We start from the raw sequence: 16948 nt of genomic DNA, 5'->3' as shown, positions 1-16948 counted from the left end.
ATTAAAAAATGGGCAGGAGACCTGAATAGACATTTTTCCAAAGAAGACATACAGATGGCTAAAAGGCACATGAAAAGATGCTCAACATCCCTAATTATTAGAGAAATACAAATCAAAACCACAATGACGTATCACCTCACACCTGTCAGAATGGCTATCATCAAAAAGTTTACCAATAACAAATGTTGGAGAGGATGTGGAAAAAGGGAACCCTCCTACACTGTTGGTGGGAATGTAAATTAGTGCAGCCATTGTGGAAAACAGTACGGAGTTTCCTTAAAAAACTAAAAATAGAGCTACCATATGATCCAGCAATTCCACTCCTGGGTATATATCCAGAAAAAAATAAAAACACTAATTCAAAAAGATACATGCACCCCAATGTTCACAGCAGCACTATTTCTATAGCCAAGACATGGAAGCAACCAAAGTACCCATCAACAGACAACTGGATTACGAATATGTGATGTAGGGCTTCCCTGGTGCCGCAGTGGTTGAGAGTCCGCCTGCTGATGCAGGGGACACGTGTTCGTGCCCCGGTCCGGGAAGATCCCACATGCTACGGAGCGGCTGGGCCCGTGAGCCATGGCCGCTGAGCCTGCGCATCGGAGCCTGTGCTCCACAACGGGAAAGGCCACAACAGTGAGAGGCTCGTGTACCGCAAAAAAAAAAAAAAAAGAAAAAAAGAATATGTGGTGTGTGTGTATGTGTGTGTGTGTGTGTGTGTGTGTGTGTGTGTATATATATATATACACACAACAGAGTATCACTCAGCCATAAAAAAGAACAAAATGCCGCCATTTGCAGCAACACGGATAGACCTATAGAATATTATGCTTAGTGAAATAAGTCAGAGAAAGACAAATACTGTATGCTATCACTTCTATGTGGGATCTAAAAAATAATACAAATGAATGTATATGCAAAACAGAAATAAAATCACAGATATGGAAAACAAACTTGTGGTTACCAAAGGGAAGGGGGAAAAGGAAAGGGACAAATTAGGGGTATGGGATTAATACATACAAACTACTATATATAAAATTGATAAGCAACAAGGATATACTGTATAGCACAGGGAATTATACCCATTATTTTGTAATAACCTATAATGGAGTATAATCTGCAAAATTACTGAATCACTATGCTGTACAAGTGAAACTAACACAATATTGTAAATCAACTGTAATTCAATTCTAAAAAATCCTAAACGTGAGTAGGAGGCTTCCTGCCCTGAATCTGGAGGTCACTGTTGGAAGGCTCTTCCCTCCTGGACCATCCTCTTTCTCTTCTACCATAGTTCTACTCTCTCCACTGTGCATTCACAGGTGACACTGGCTGGACACAGCCAAGGGTGGCATGGGAGAGGAGTTACCTCAGGACCAGTCCCTAAAGAATCTATGACACCCTCAGCAGAACCACCCGCGAACAGTCCCCCCACACACGCGTACCTCCCTTTATCTGCCTCTCCAGCTTTGCCAAGGTTCAACGCTGCTAATTAGCATCAGTCAGCTCAGCTCTCCCCCAACTCCTGCCAGGGCTGGGACACAGCGGATCACCAAGGCTTCCTTTCCCTCCTGCAGGGACAACACAGCTGAAGCCTGAGGCAGGGGGCAAAAGGGAGGGAGGAGTGGCTCCAGGGGTTGGGTGAGGTGGATAATAGGGAGGGATTGGAGGCATTTGGGACTAAACTTTGAATCATAGGCTCAATGAGCTGAAGGCCTCTCTAGCTCCTGCTTGGACTGAGCCTCTGTGGTAATAAGAACTCCTACCAAGAAAGTGCTTCATAATACAAAGCCCTTTCCCACAGAGCCTCATTAGTTTAGTCTTCAAACAACCCTGGGAGACAGATATTTTTTTTAATATCTTTCTTCTTTGGTCCACTCTAAGATCCACAAGGGAAGGGACCATGTCAGCCTTGTCATTGCTATGTATCCTCACTGCTACATACAGCACCCATTGTAGAGCTGGCATTCAATAAATGTTGCTGCCTGGATGGATGGATGGATGGATGGATGGATGGATGGATGGATGGATGGGATAAGGATGGGCAGGCAGATGGATGGATGGATGGATGGATGGACGAATTATCCAATTTACAGTTTAAGAAACTGAGGCCTTAGAGAGAAAAAGTAACTTACCCAAGACCAACCAGACAGCTAGCAGCAAAGCAGCACCAAGCCCCAGTTCACCAGCTCCCCATCTGGCACACTTCCCAACACCCAAAACTGTCTCTCTTCTTCGGTTTCTTGAACGTGCTCAGCCAAGAAATGCCATCCTTCTGAAGGTCTGATTTTAATCCTTCCTCTGGCAGTTTTTCAAAAACCAAGATACTGCCAACCGGTCTCCCATAAAAAGAGCAGGATCCCCAAAACCCAGTGACCATGGACTAGAGACAGGGAGGCTCTCTGACCATCGTTCTGAAAACACCTGACTGCTGACTGTGGAGGAAAGGTAGCAGTGACATCCAGAGCATGAGCCTCCATGGAAGAACTGAGTACAGACGGTATAGGGTGAACAGAGCAGGGCTTGGAGTCACATAGACTCAGCTTAAAAATCCCAGCCCCTTCCCCTCCACAAGCATCTCCTCTCCATCTCAATGAACCTGGCTCCTAAATTCTTCAAGTCTGTCTCCCTGTCCATACTTATCACACATGTTTTTCTGAAGCATAAATCAGTGATAAGATGAAGTCATGGCTTTGTCTCAGTTCCCTGGCTCTCTCTAGATTCCCAGCCTCCTCACTCCTCCAAATCCTAAAGCCCAGGCGTCAACACAGATACCTTTCCGGGCCTTCCATGCCCCACTCTGCAGGCCTTCTCACCACAGCCTCACTGCTCTGCTTCAGGCCTCGCCCACTATCCGAAGGGCCGGGCATTCTTCCTTCATCTTGATTCCATCTCCGCCTCTGCCCCCAAGGGCCATGTCAGGGCCTTTTCTCCTTCAGTTTCCTATGTTTCTGCTGCAGCAGCCTGCCCTCTGCTCCCACAGTCACTCCTTAGTCGCCAGATAAAACTTCTCTCTCTCCATGGTGAGTTCTGTCTCTTCCCAGGAGGCCACCTCAGATTCCCCACAGAGACCCTAGGCAGGCCATCTGACTCCCGCTGTCCCTGTTGTCCCCTCCGGTTTTCTAAAACCCCCAGATTTTTTTTGCCTAGACCACACAGGGGACCTTCACCAGGTCCAGGAGCCCCAAGAAGGCCCTCAATATATTTTTGGATGTATAGGAACACATGCACATTTTGTAGGAAAAGAGTCCATAGCTGCAGAGGTCCCTGATCCCAGAAAGCCTGAGATTCACTGCCTGGAGGCTCCAGACCCCCTTCCATCCCACCCATGACAGACAGCTCAGATTCAGTTCTCTTTAATTCAGTGTGAATTTTGCCCTTTCAAAGCCCAGTTGACAAGATTCCTCCTGCCTGGCCCGACGTCTACATGAATTTCAGGGACACCACAGACTTTTGGTCCCTTCTCCCTAGCCTTGGCCTCAGCACAAGGCATGGCCTCATTGTTCCACCAGGGGTTTAGTGCACAAGCCACAAGTAACCACCATCCTTCCCACCATATCTCCTCCAAAATAGAGCCTTCTGGTGTGTGGGTGCAAGGCCCTGGAGGGTCTCCTTGGTGAGGACAGGATTCTATACACAGTGGATGCTGCATCGATGCTGTGACCGTTAGAAGTTAAAGGGTCTTTGATTACAGCAGGTGGAACTGGGAAACTTGGCAAAAGTGGGGATCCCATAGATCCCTGGAGTAACATCTTAAAAGATACCAACAGACCATCTGATCCAGCCAATTATTCAAAAACCCACTTCAGTAGCACCTTCACTGTACCCAACACTGGAGATAGACAGACATGCGAGATATGGCCCACTGGGATGGTGTTAGTGTGATTCCCATTTCACAGAAAAGGCAACTAACACCCAAGGGGTTGATGGCTTGTCTAAGGCCAAACAGTTGGTAAGTAAAGGAGAGGAGCTAGGCAAGACCTAAGCACCCTGTCTTCTTAGGTTCAAGAGTTCACAGCACATAACCCCATCCAGCGGTCCCAAATGTGACCCCGCAGGCTAGCCTCTGCTTCCTGCTCTAGATGTGGGAATGATGGGAGGACTGCCTGAGAGTGGGCAGACACTAGAGTTACCAGGTCTCTCTTTTGCCTGAGACTCACAGAGGGCTCCTGGCAGAGGAGGGTGGGAGAGAAGCTGGGAAGCCACAGCCTGTGCACCCAAATAAGGCAGCTGCATAATTAATCAACATCAAACAGTTTCATTAAGAGATGGAGCTTTGCGGCTGTCTGTCTTGGGAAAAAAAAAAACTGAAACAGCAGGAAGGGGACAGGAGAAGGGAGGCTCAGATTGTTAAGGCTCTATTCAGAGGCTAATGTTTCTGCCCGCTGGGGGCCAAGGGGTCTACAGATGGTGACAAGATCTGTTGGGAGAGGAGGCTAATGGCCCCCAGGATGGCTTTAGCCCCCAAATATTAGGCTTGAGCTCCCAAGAGGTCATTTTATCCCTCCTGGACAGGGATGGTGCCCCTCAGCTGTCAGCCCACTAAGAGCCACACCAGCCACCTGAACCCAGGCCTCTTACAAGAGCAAAAGTTTGGGGGAGGAAGGTGGGCATCGCCAGACGGAGCTCAGAGACCTATCCCGGAACAGCAGACCCTCTAGAAACTGAGTGTCCCAGCTTCTGAGCAGGGGGTTTCCCATGGAGGGAGCAGATGCCCTCATACACCCTGGGACTTGGTGCCCAAATTCCCCAAAATGATCACAAAGCACTGTGGGACAGAGAAGAGCAAATTGCAGAAACCAAACCAGGGGACCTATTTATCCCTAAATCTCCAGTTGTCCCCTCACCCCGTGCCCAGCACCTCTTCTTTTACTCTAAAATGAAAAGAGGAAAGCAGGGGAATGAGAGATCCTTGCCAGGCCTTCTGGGAGCTAACGTCACAAGGCTAGAGTCTCCCTAGGCACCCAGCTGTGGGGTGTGGCCCCCAGTTGCCCTGGCTAAGTTCCCATGGGCCAGGGAGATCACCTCTCGGAAGAAATCCTTCCAACTCTTCATGATCTGGCTCTGATACTCTTTCCAGCCACTTTCTCATCCCTCTATTCGCTCTGTGTTCCATCCATATCAAAGCAAGTTCCATTCCCCCAGCAGCCATGGCCTCTCACATTCCATGCTATTCCTTCTGCAGGAATGGCCTTCCTATTCTGTGTGTTCCCTACCTAGCAAACTCTTTCTTATCTGTCAAGTCACAGTTCAAATACCCCTTCCTCTGTATAGCCTTTCCTGAGTTCCATACCCTACAAGGTCAGGTACCTTCCTCACTGTGCTCAACGTAATTTGTGTTGTAATTATTTGTTTACGTGACAGACTCTGGCCATGAAACCACAAGCTCTTTGAGGACAGGGACCATATCCTTCTTCATCTTTGTATCACTAAGACTTGGGCTGCACTCTGTAAGTTTATCAAATGAATAAATCTTTCAAACTGAAAAAGATCACAGATCCCTCATCCAGATGCCTGACTCTTGACGAATGTTTAAACCATTCAAAATGAGAAGTTTATTCTCTTCCTGAATAGATCTCAAATCCCTGAGATTGGGACGAGGCAGAGGTGGGGGAAGTGACCCTCACTTAGCAGGTTGGGTCTCCAGGATCATGAGCAACAGTTCCTAAGACAGTTCCAATGCCTTAGGCTGAGTGCCAGACCATAATAAAAGCCCAGTGTGGGGCTTCCCTGGTGGTGCAGTGGTTGGGAGTCCACCTGTCGATGCAGGGGACACGGGTTCGTGCCCCGGTCCGGGAAGATCCCACATGCCGCGGAGCGGCTGGGCCCGTGAGCCATGGCCGCTGAGCCTGCGCGTCCGGAGCCTGTGCTCCGCAATGGGAGAGGCCACAACAGTGAGAGGCTCGTGTACCGCAAAAAAAAAAAAAAAAAAAAAAAAAAAGCCCAGTGTGCTGGGCCAGAGCCCCCTGAACTCTCTTCCTGAGCTGAGTGCTGCTGGGTGACGTGGAGTGTCATCTGGGAATGCGGTGGGGCGGAAGTTGTTCCAGCGCCTCTGGAATCCCATGGCCACGGGGCCTGTCAGAGAGGCCTCTACCCATCAGGAGTCTCTCCTGCAGACCTGGAGCTCCAGAAAGGAACCAGGTGGGACCAAACAGCCGTAGCTCTACATGCCCACGCAGGTCCTCTCACCCTCTCTTCTGCCTGCCCCCCCGTCCCCTTTCCTCCAAAACTGCTGACTCCTTGTGACTTAAGTCTTCCAGAGATGGCCAGAAGGGCAAGGATCCATTTTAAATTAACAAGGTTATTAGCAGTTAATTACCTGAGGTATCACTGTAATTGAAAAGAAAAAGAGAGGAGAGAGGCTCATAAACATTCCCAGGCGCCCGTTCTCTTCACTATCACTGAGGGGAGGATGAAGAGGGGAAGGGTGAACAGGGTCCTCTCCCCAACATGGGCCCTGCTCAGACCATTGGCTTTTCTTTCTCTTAGTGTTTCTGCACGTGCTCCCACTCATTTTCCAGAGATATGTGGGTGTAGGGGAACCAGACACAGGAAGAGTACGCTGCCTGCCCCACAGACACTTCAGAGAAATGCTCAGCAGAAGCTATAAAGATGAAGGGAGATTTATTTCATATTAGGGGTGTGGAAAGGAGGCCCATATCTGAGGCCTCCAGTGAATATTTTTAGTGATTTTTATCTCGATTGTCCTTAGTCATTCTACAATTAAGCATGGCTGGCATACGTCGGAATTATTGAATTTTGGTCCTGAATTCACTGCCACCAGAGATACCACTTATGGTCAGAGACCCCCTCCTCCCCGACTACTCCTGCCCCTGCCAGGGCTAAAGACCGCAGGGAGGGGTAGGGCCTGGAGAGGACACAGAAGGAGGCGCCCCTCCCTTAGGCTGGCCACCTAACCCCAGCTCCTGCTAATGAGATCCTGAGACAAGGATGCCACACCCCACAGCTTCTCAGCAGAGAGGCCTCTCCTGCAGAAGCTCACCAGAGGCCACCCTGTCCCTGACACCTCACAGAAGGAGCCGAGACCCGCAGTCTCCATCAATGCCTGCCTGTGGGAGATCCAACCATCACAACTGTCTCCCGTTCCCACCAAACCGTTCCCTGTATAGGGTAAACCAGCAGGAAGAGCTAACCTGAGAGAACTAAAAAGCCCCCTACCAGTCCAAAAACTCTCCCGCAGAGGCAAGTGGCAGGTGCAGATGCCCGCACTCCCAGGCCAGGGCCCTGACACAGGCACTGCTGGGTCTCCTGTGAGGAGAGCAGGGGGTGGGTGCTGGCAGGATGGACAGGGGGCTGTCCAACCACTTCAAGCCTCTGCTGCCCTGAGACGCCTGCCACAGCTCCCGGCCACCCTCCCTGTCCTCCTTCCTTCCCCCGCTACCCCCCACCCCAGCAATACCCTGGGTCCCCTGCCCTAGGCTAAGCCCCTTCGCCTCTGTACCTGACTCTCCTGAGCAGCATTTAGCACCCTGAGGAGCAAGAGTGGTCAGGAGTAGACCCCTCACCATCCCCCCCCCAACCTTCTAGAGGCAACAACAAAGTGCAAAGCGGGGAAGGGCAGAGCATGTGGAAAGCCCACACAACGACATACATGTGCAAGTATGAGTGTAGGAAGTATTAACAAACATGCAGAAAAATGCACAGAGCATTAGTGTTTTTTTAATTGAGCATTTACTATGTGACAGGTAAGTGACATTACTAGCCGCATTTTATGAATGGAGAAGTTAGGGTTCAGAGATTCTAATATGTCCAAGGTGATGGAGTGAGATATGAACCCAGGCAATCTGTCCCTAAACTGCCTAAAACCTAAATCCTCCATTACATGCTTGGTAGGGGTGGGGTAGGGAGGGGATGGTTAGGGAGCCAAGGTGTATTAAAATTTTCCTCTCCCCACTCCACATGGGGAGGTTACTGCTCAACAGAGGACCAGAGTCCTTCCTCCTCTCTTCCCCACCCCAGGCAGGAGCAGGGGGTCAGAGTCCTTGGTCAGGGGGAAACCAACTCACCAGCACAGACTCCCCCAGTCATGCCCTCAACCTCTGGCTCCCTGCCCTCCCTGCCCTTCCAGCCACACTCCTAAGGGCAGAGGGACCCAGCTGGGTCAGGGAGGAAAAGGCCCAGTCTGGTTCCCATTTCCTCACCTGCAGGGCTGCTCCATACACCCCACCCCCCCGGCCCCGCACTGAGTTTGCACTGTTCAAAGTCACCTTGTGAGTGCCTCCTGTGCCAGGGAAGGCAGCCAGTGGGAGAGAAGCAGATGGGCTGCTGACAGGGGCAGCATGGAAAGAGCATCTACAGCTAGCACGGGTGAGGGCATGGGGAGGCTGCTGCATAACCTGGAACTTGGACTTGGGGCTCCCAGGGCTCAGGGCAGGCCCAGGCGTGAGCCCAGAACCCTAGGCTGACCCTGGAACCTGGTTCACCTGGACTGGCCTCTGAGTCTGGTGGGCCACTGACTGAAACATCTGGAACCTGAATGAGCTTGTGAAACTGGAGGGGGTGGATCTGACACCTGAGAGCCACGAAGCTCCCAGGAACCAGAGCTTCACTCCAAAGAAACCTTAAGCCCTGTCCTTTCTTTCCTGGGAACAGAGGAAACAAAGTAGGGAGGGAAGGAAGAGGCCCAGGGCCTACCACTCCACCCTGCCCCCCTGCCCCCCTGCCCCATGCATCTCTGCCCACTGGGATTCACCTTCTCCTTGATCCTCTGAGGCTCTGAGGCAGAGCTCTGAGGCAGGGGTGTAGTGGGAGCCCACAGAGCTGCCTTCAGATCTCTCTCTGCAACTTACTGACTCTGGGAAAAATCACTTCACTTCTCTGGGTAACAGCTTCTATAACATGGGGAAACCACCCACCTTGTGGCTTACTGCACAGACAAAATGCCTAAGACACAGCTGGCACTCAGCAAATGTTATTTTTCACCCCCTCTCCCTCCCCACCCCTTCCCACTGGAGAAGCTCTCTCCCCGCTGGTGGGCAGGCCCGGGGGGTGGAGGGACAGCAGAGACTCCTAGGGGCACCATCCCGAGCTAGCACTGGCACTTTGGGAATTGGAATCTACCGGAAGTCCTGCAGGGACAGTAGGATGTTGGGGCCACGTGCTGGCGCACTCTTCGGAACATGCTGGAACCTTTGCCGGGGAACACCATGCACTCCTGGGCACAGGCTGAGATATCACGAGAGGCACACTGTGGGGTGTCTGGAGCAACCTGGGCACACTGGGACCTTCCTGACAGTTACCAGAGTGCTCCTGGGATTCCCCACCCTGAGGGCTGGGGGCCTTACAGGGTCTCCACTGGAGAGATACCAGAGCACAGTAAGAATACAGTAGGAGCTGCTGGGGACATACTGGAAGGCTACTGGGAAACTCTCTGGGGTGCCACTGGGAGCAGAAGCACACGCCGAGGCATTCCAAGGGTCCTCTGGGACGCAATGCCCACTGGGACCCTTTGGGGACTCACGGCTTCCGCTAAGTGCTCTTCTCTTGATGAGGAGCATGGGTGGCTGGGAGGGTAGCCTGCCTGGGAGCCAGACACAGGGCCGCATTGCCCCGGAAGAGGGAGTCGGCATCTGGACCTGGGACTGGGCAGCAACCACCAGTCTGTGCTTCCGTGGTGCGGCGTCAGGCTCGGGGAACGTGCAGCCTGGTCTGGAAAACCGACCCTGAAGAGGGGGGCAGCTCTGCCTGACTGCTGGGAGCCCTGCCTGGCGTCAGTGCCCCCAAACTCGGGCCCTAGGCCCTACATCCACCCCCAGGTGAGAGAATACCCAGGGTTCCGGGAGGCAGGACTGCTGGCCGCAAGGACCCTCTCAGGGCTGAAGCAGGGAGACCCAGTGGGGCTGGCAGGGGCCTCATCAACAACAAAGCTTCCTCTGTGCTCCCGGAGCTCGAGCACAGGAATCTAGAAGGTACTCAGCAGAGAACAGCCTTCCTCCCCACGGTCGTGGCACTGGAGGGAGGCAAGAACAACCCAAGCCATGCTCCAGGGTCACGTGTGGGTAGCTGCAATCTCACAGGAGCCTGCGGTGGAGGTGACGGGAATGCAGACACCACGGAGCGGCAGAGGGCTAACCTCACAGAGTCCTGCTACAGGCAGGCAGACAGTGCAGACACCCACTAACCAAAAAGCCGAAAGGGGAAGGTCGAGGTCAGTTTCCAGGAAAGGGCCCGGCTCCTTTTGAAGATCTAGATACCGTCAGAGGAAGAAAAAAAAAAAAAAAAAAGGCAAGACAGACAAAGCCCCAAACTTGAGCATGTTTATTATCAACTAGCAGGTATTCAACACCTCCTACGTCCCAAGTGACTCAACCAAACGCGGCCCTCGCCCCCAAGGTGCCCCCAGCACATCGCCATCTCTCCTTCTTCCCCATATGCCTCTGCTCCTCGGAGAACAGCGCCCCTCGGCGCCAAAAACCTGGACACCACCCTGCCCCTCACGGCCACTCAGGGGCCAGATCCTGCCTTTTCTGCCTCAAGACGTATCTCTCTCCTCCTCCTTGGGCCCCGCACCGCGGCAGCACCTCTCAGGCAGATGGCCAGTGGGTTGGGACCCTGCCTCTGGCCTTGCCCATCTCCACGCAGTGGCAAAATGTTCTTTGTAAAACACCATCCCAGTCATCCCTGCCTCCTGCACAAAGTCCTCTCTTGCCACCTCAGAGCCCATAAAGTAGTGTCAAAATTCCAAGGAGTAAAATGCCCTTCAGTCCCCAACACAGTCTATCCTCCAGTCACCCTAAGCTCCTTGTCAATCTCTCAACTTTTATTCCTCTCGCTCCTCTGGGCCTCTGTGTGTGCTCTTCCCTTGTCTGTCTCCCATGAATCCTTGAGACTGCCTGCAGTTTTGTATCCCCAGCACGTGGAACATGGAAGTGATTGAATGAATGGGTGGATGCCCATGGGAAAGGATATATTAAAAATCTCATGAAAGGATAAATTAATCTCTCATGAGGTTGTAGTATTTTCCACATCATAACAACGAGGAAACAGATTCAGAGAAGTGAAGCAACTTGCCCGAGGTCACAAAGAGTCAGTACCTCATCAGAAGAGCCCTGGAAGGCCCAACACAAAAGAAAGAACAGAATAAGAACCGAGCATGGGGTCAGGAGCGGCACAGGAAGGAGTCAGTAGAGGTCAGGCAGAGGAGATGGGGAGCGAGGTTTGTAGAAGGTCGGTGCCTGCTGGTCATACAGCTCACGGTGAAGGAAGGAGGTTTCAGGCAGATGTCACTGGGGTCCCAGTAGGAAAACAGTGTCCTCCTCCAGGAATCAGAATGGGGCTAGAGTGAAGACAGGACACCAGGGTGGGGGACATTAGCTAGTGCTGGCCATGGTGACAAGGCCGTGTGCAGGTTACTAAGCCTGCACTAATGGTGGGAGTCTTGACATAGAAGTAATTCTTCCCCATTCCCAAAGCCCCATGGGGCGGGGTGGGGATATGTATCCCAGTCTCAGGAAGAGAGATCTGGGGGCACACAGGCTGGACCTCTGGCCTGTGCAAAACAAACCTCAGCTTCTTGGCCCTGGGTGGTAATGGCTGCTAGGGAATCTGGGACCCTTGGGGAAAGATAAAGACTTGGATAACCCTATTGTCCCTATTCCCCAACTCCTATCCTCTTTTCTGCGCCCTCCCCACCCTAGCCCTTCTTAGAAACCTTCCCTGTTTCCAGCATGCATTGCCCCTTCAAATAACAAGAGCTTCTCACCAGGCCCCTGACCTCCCGGCTTGTTCTGTGGTCTTCTCCGGACATGGAAGACCATCTCCCTAAGGGCCGTGGTGACTGGGGGAGAGCAGTGGGACGGACCCGCCACCTGCCCTAGGCCTGGCCCCAGCCCCATCCACACCTGCTCAGGGCTCAGAGCTCCAGGGCCTGGTGGGAGGTGGCTGTGCTCCAGCCGGCAGGCATGTTTTGTTAAAGAGAATACAGCTGTTGCTCTCCTTCAGTGGATGGGACCCAAGATAGCTGCGTGCCCTGGGAAGCACCAGCGGTGCTGCTGGGCCAGAGGAGCTTGGCCACCTCTGCCCCCAGCCTTGGACAACCAAGGCAACCCACACCAAAGCGGCTCCTATGCATGCCTGTCGGGGGCAGCACGGACTTGGAGAAGAGTGAGTCACTTGGCTCAGGGCACTGACTTAGTTCCTCTACGCCCTGCCGCCCCAGCATCAAGGAACCTTGGATCCAAGGTACCCACGAGGCCCCAAGCAACATCGTGCACGTGTCCACCCTCACTTGAACTTCCAGGACTGCTCTGCACATCCGTTCACTAGGCCTGAGGACCTGCGTGGCTGAACCAGGATATGCCCACAAGTCCACCACCCAGAGACCTCCTCTCCATCATCCCTGGCCTGGTGTAAGCTAGCAGCTAGCTGGTGTAGGCCAGTGGAAAGCAGCAGAGAAGCTGTCAGCACCCACCCCTTCAGGGTGACTGGCCTGCCTCCCCACCCCCAGCCCCTGCTCAGCCCGTTCCAGCCTGGCCACCGGACAATGAGGAGAAACAGGAGAGGGGCTGAGATCAGCACAGCCAGCCCCGGGCCTGGCCACCCACTCCTCCACCCCTGGCAGCACTGAGCCCCATCATCAGGCACTAATTAAATCCCCCTAATGAGGAAATAAGGATGCAGGAGCTAGCTCCACCATGGCCTCCCCGGCCCACCGCCCTCGCCTCTCCATTGGACTTATCGCTCGTCACAGGATGTTTACAATAATTTTTAATTTGTGCAATTATTAATCACTTTTCTATCTGCCTAATTTGCATAATAATTAGTCATCTCACTGTTTGGCATGCCTGTGAATGACAGTGTTTTAAATTGAATTAAGATTTTAATATTCTGTTTTCCTGCTTTCTTCCCCCTCCACACGCTAATCAAAGTCAGATTTGGCAGCCAGAGGGAGGGCGGGGAGGAGGCTGGCAGGCACTGCACTTGGCCCACTCTGTGCTCCTGAGAGCTGCCTCCCGGAGGAGGGCCTGTCTGGAGAAGGCAACGGCAACCACCCCTCACCCCAAACGCGGCACTTGAAGGGTTAACCCAGGCTTGCCTAACCAGTAGAGGTAATGAGTGAGGAGTGGGCAAAGGAACCGCAGAGGGAGGGGTCATACTGGCCCAGAGGCACCAGAGATCAAAAAAGCACTTTCCCTTTTTTTTTTTTTTTTTTTCCTCCCAAACAGGCTGCTTTTTGCAAGGGGACGTCAGAAAGCACATCACAGGCCAGTAATTGATCCGTGGTTACTAGTCTAGGTTAACTTTGATGGCTCAGGGTCCCCCAGGTAGAAAAGCAGGCTGCAGCAGTCTAAAACCCATTGCCATTCTTCAGATGGATGGAGAAAACACATCTCTGCAGCTGAGTTTGGTCCCCCCACTTCCCTCTAGAGCCACCGCTGCTCCACAAGCCAGCAGACCCTCTGCCCAGGCTCAGCGGGGCACTTTGCAGACTGTGCCAGGGAGTGTTGGGTTTTGACTGACCAGAGGCAACAAGCAGGGGCACACTGTCCTCTGTCAGGAGGCTTTGGTGGGTTTCTTTCTCTCCTTCTTACCCTCTAGCCCCTCTCTGACCACCCCAGGAATTCAGCTCCAACCCCGCCTCCCCACCACTCTCGGCTTGTTGCCATGGTAATCCCGAGGCTGCCCTGGATACCCACTGCTGCTCCAGAATTCTCTGCTTAGGCAGGCAGCGCACCCCGCAGCCTGCTAAGAACACCTCCCCTTTGCCATCGCTGCAGACAAAGGGCGAGGAGCCGGGGCATGATCACCTACACATGGTCTGCAAAGACAGGCCCTGGTCTCTCCCTCCAGGTGAGTAGGGAGAGAAGACGGGGTGGGGCGGGGGGCAAACTTCACACAGCAACCGAGGCCTCCCCCAGGCCAGAATAGGGGGAAGGGCCCCGTCCTACCATGGAAATCCCTTCCTCCCACAAGGAGCAGGGCCTCCCAACTCTGCCCTTAGGGGCCAAGGGAGGGAAGTCCCCTGGATGGGAAAGAGGGAAGTGGGGTCTTGCTGCCAGATTTAGAGCTGGGTGAGAGGAGGGAGGGCTACCAGTTTCCAGGGGAGCCCTTCTCCTTCACAGGACTCCACGGCTGGTCTGCATTCCCCACCTTCAGGTCAGTCAGCACGGTCCGGCAGAGGAGTTCCAGGCATCCCTGGGGCCTCCTCTGGCACAGGGTATCTGTGGGCCCTCCAGTCAAGTGCTAATCCACCTAGGAAGGCACCAGCCTCCGGGGCTGGTAGTACCAGGAACCACTTGCCTAGTCTTTGCCTGAAGGGGCAGGATAAAAGTTGCCAGGATTCAGGGGATGTACAGTCCAACCCAGGAATTACAGGGAGAAACCGGGCCTCAGGGCTTTGGGCTGTGTCCTCAACCCCAGCTAGAGGGTGCACACAGCCCCCTTGGCATGTTGTAAAGCAGGCTCTGACGAGCCAGACTTGACACTCCGCTACGCTGTCACTCAGGGGACCCCAGCCCTTACCACACCCAGCTTTACCCACCACAGCCAGCTCTCTGCTTTCCCACAGCCCCTGAGCGGCCAAGGGAGCCCCGAAGACAGTGAGGCCTGCACATATAGCCAGTGCCACAGCAGCCTCTGCTGGCCACCCTCGCCTCCCACACCCGACCTTGGGATGAAAAGAAGGCAGCAGCCCCTCAGATCCAGGCCCACTGTGTGCTCCAATCATGGACCTCGGAGAGACCTGGTTTACCCCTGCTGTCTCGGCATAATTATCAAGAGCACGCACACCATTCACTCAAAAAGTGTCCTGGTTTGGAGGATAAACTAATCACAACCAAGTTCAGGGTCCCAGAGAGCCCGGGGAGAAGGTGGAAAAACTCCAAGCACGGAGACAAGCAATCTTCTCTCCACCCCCACCCAGAGTTACTCTCTTCTAGGCAATACAGGAGGAAGCTCAGAGTCCCTGCCCTGGGCCAGAGCAGACGTGTCTTGACAGTCCTGCCTGGGGAGAGAGGGAAAGTAGCTCCTTCCCGCTGGAGGGAATACTAGACAGGAACCCAAAGGAACCCAAAGAAGATAGAAGAAAACTCAGCAAAAGGGTAGGAAGCCAGAGGGAGTAAAGTGCTATCTCTACATTTGTCCAGCAGGTGGCAACACAGAGTAGTCTGCATCCACCCATCCCCGTGGCAGCAGGGCAGCCCTACCCAGCTGGTTGCCTTGTCTGGCTCTGGCGTGTGGCCTCTGTCCTTCGCAAAGCCTCTCTCTCCCCTTCACTAGACTCTACACCCGCTTTTCCCCAGCTGACTCCCTAGCCTGAACCACAAAAATCAACAAATTAACACACTACGCGCGTGCACACCCCACCCTTAACCTGAGAGAGGAAGAAGAGAATTCAGAGCCCAAGCTAGGGGCTGCGGGACTCCTGGATCCCTTCGTCTCGTGCTGCTGCCTGGTTGATGCAAGGCTCTTAGGGGACCCCTTCCACCAAATGGGTAGAGATACCTGAGAACAGAGGTATAGAGACCACTGTGTTTCTTTGTGGGATGGGAATGGAGTCATAGAAATCGGGGAATTTCTATACGTTCTGTCATTTGGAGAAGTTAATGCAAATTGGCTGCAAAGTAATACATAAATGCACAGGATCTACATCAGGAACCAACAGTGGTGGCATTATGGGGACTCAGACAGCAGTAACTACTCCACAGAGCCTTGTGAGACTAGTGGGAAGAGAAAACGACTGGTGCACAGGGGTTTTCCTGCCCTGCCTTCCCACTCCTGGGCCCCCCCCCACCATCCCCCCCCCCCCCATGAAGCACATGGCCAGACCCTGGTGGAGGCAGAGGATGGCGTGTCCTGCACTGAAGTGGCTCATGGTCTGGTTGGTTGGCCCTTGGGCCTCAGCCCCACACCTCCACCATTTCCCCTCCAGCCTAAGACTCTCCCAGCACGTAGCTGAGGCCAAACTGGGATTTTTTATCCCCCTTTTCCCCATGCAGGAGAGGATTATTGTGAAAAGAAAAAATAAGAATCACAAAATCCTTACAAAGATTTCAAAAAATGCCCTCTGCCTCCACGTGCACATCGCTTGCTGGGTTCTGGAAGTTCACGTCTGCCTGGGTCTTTCCTGCAATGGAACCTCAACCTAGCATTTAGTTGAATTCAGCAAACATTTACTGTGTCTCCTATAGGCCAGGCTTCGTATTGGATGCTGGAGACTGTGGTCTCCGCCTTTAGTAAGCTCTAAGTCAGGCCAGGGGAGCAAAACCACACTCACTGTAATATAAAGAGATTTATACTACGGTCAGGTATGAACAAGTATTATGGGCGCAAGCCCAAAGAGGAGGCATTCATTCTGCCAATCTGCCCGTAGCGAGGAAGCCAGGGAAAACTCCACAAAGGAAATGACATCTGAGCGGGGCCCTGAAGGTTCTGCTAGCAGAAGGAAGAACAGGACAGAAGCAGCAGCTTGGAAAAGCAGAGAGGCAGCAGTGGCGTCTGACCAAGGGGAGTGAGAAGTCCAGAGAGTCCACAGGGAAGGGGCCCACAGGTGAGGGCGCAAGGGACCTTGACAGAACGCTGAGGATACTGGACACAACCTGCAGGCAAGGGTTTCGTCCTGTCGGCCTCCCACGTGGCCCTGGAGGACGTTCCTGTCCTCGGTCTCCCCTGCCGACATTGGGATAATCATGCTTCCCACACCCTGTTCCCACAAAAGCCACGGACTCTCTGTCGCTGGGCCTGGGTTGGCTGGCAGAACCACTCCATGAATATCTGACAGGATGTCCGTGTGCTAATTAGGCATTTACCTCATGCTGCAGACATGACAATCAGTTAGCCCAGCCCAGAGCACCCACTGTGGTCCGTTCTCACCCAGAGCAACCCCTCAAGACTCATTCATTCATTCATTCATTCATTTGAACAGAGAGCATAGGCTTTGGTAGCTCTGTGGTCTTTAGCCTTAGTTTCCTCATCTGCGAAATGG

This window comes from Lipotes vexillifer, unplaced genomic scaffold (genome assembly GCF_000442215.2).
Source record: "Lipotes vexillifer unplaced genomic scaffold, Lipotes_vexillifer_v1.1 scaffold931, whole genome shotgun sequence".
NCBI lineage: Eukaryota > Metazoa > Chordata > Mammalia > Artiodactyla > Lipotidae > Lipotes > Lipotes vexillifer.
The sequence above is the reverse complement of the archived record's forward strand: the minus strand, read 5'-3'. Positions refer to the sequence as shown.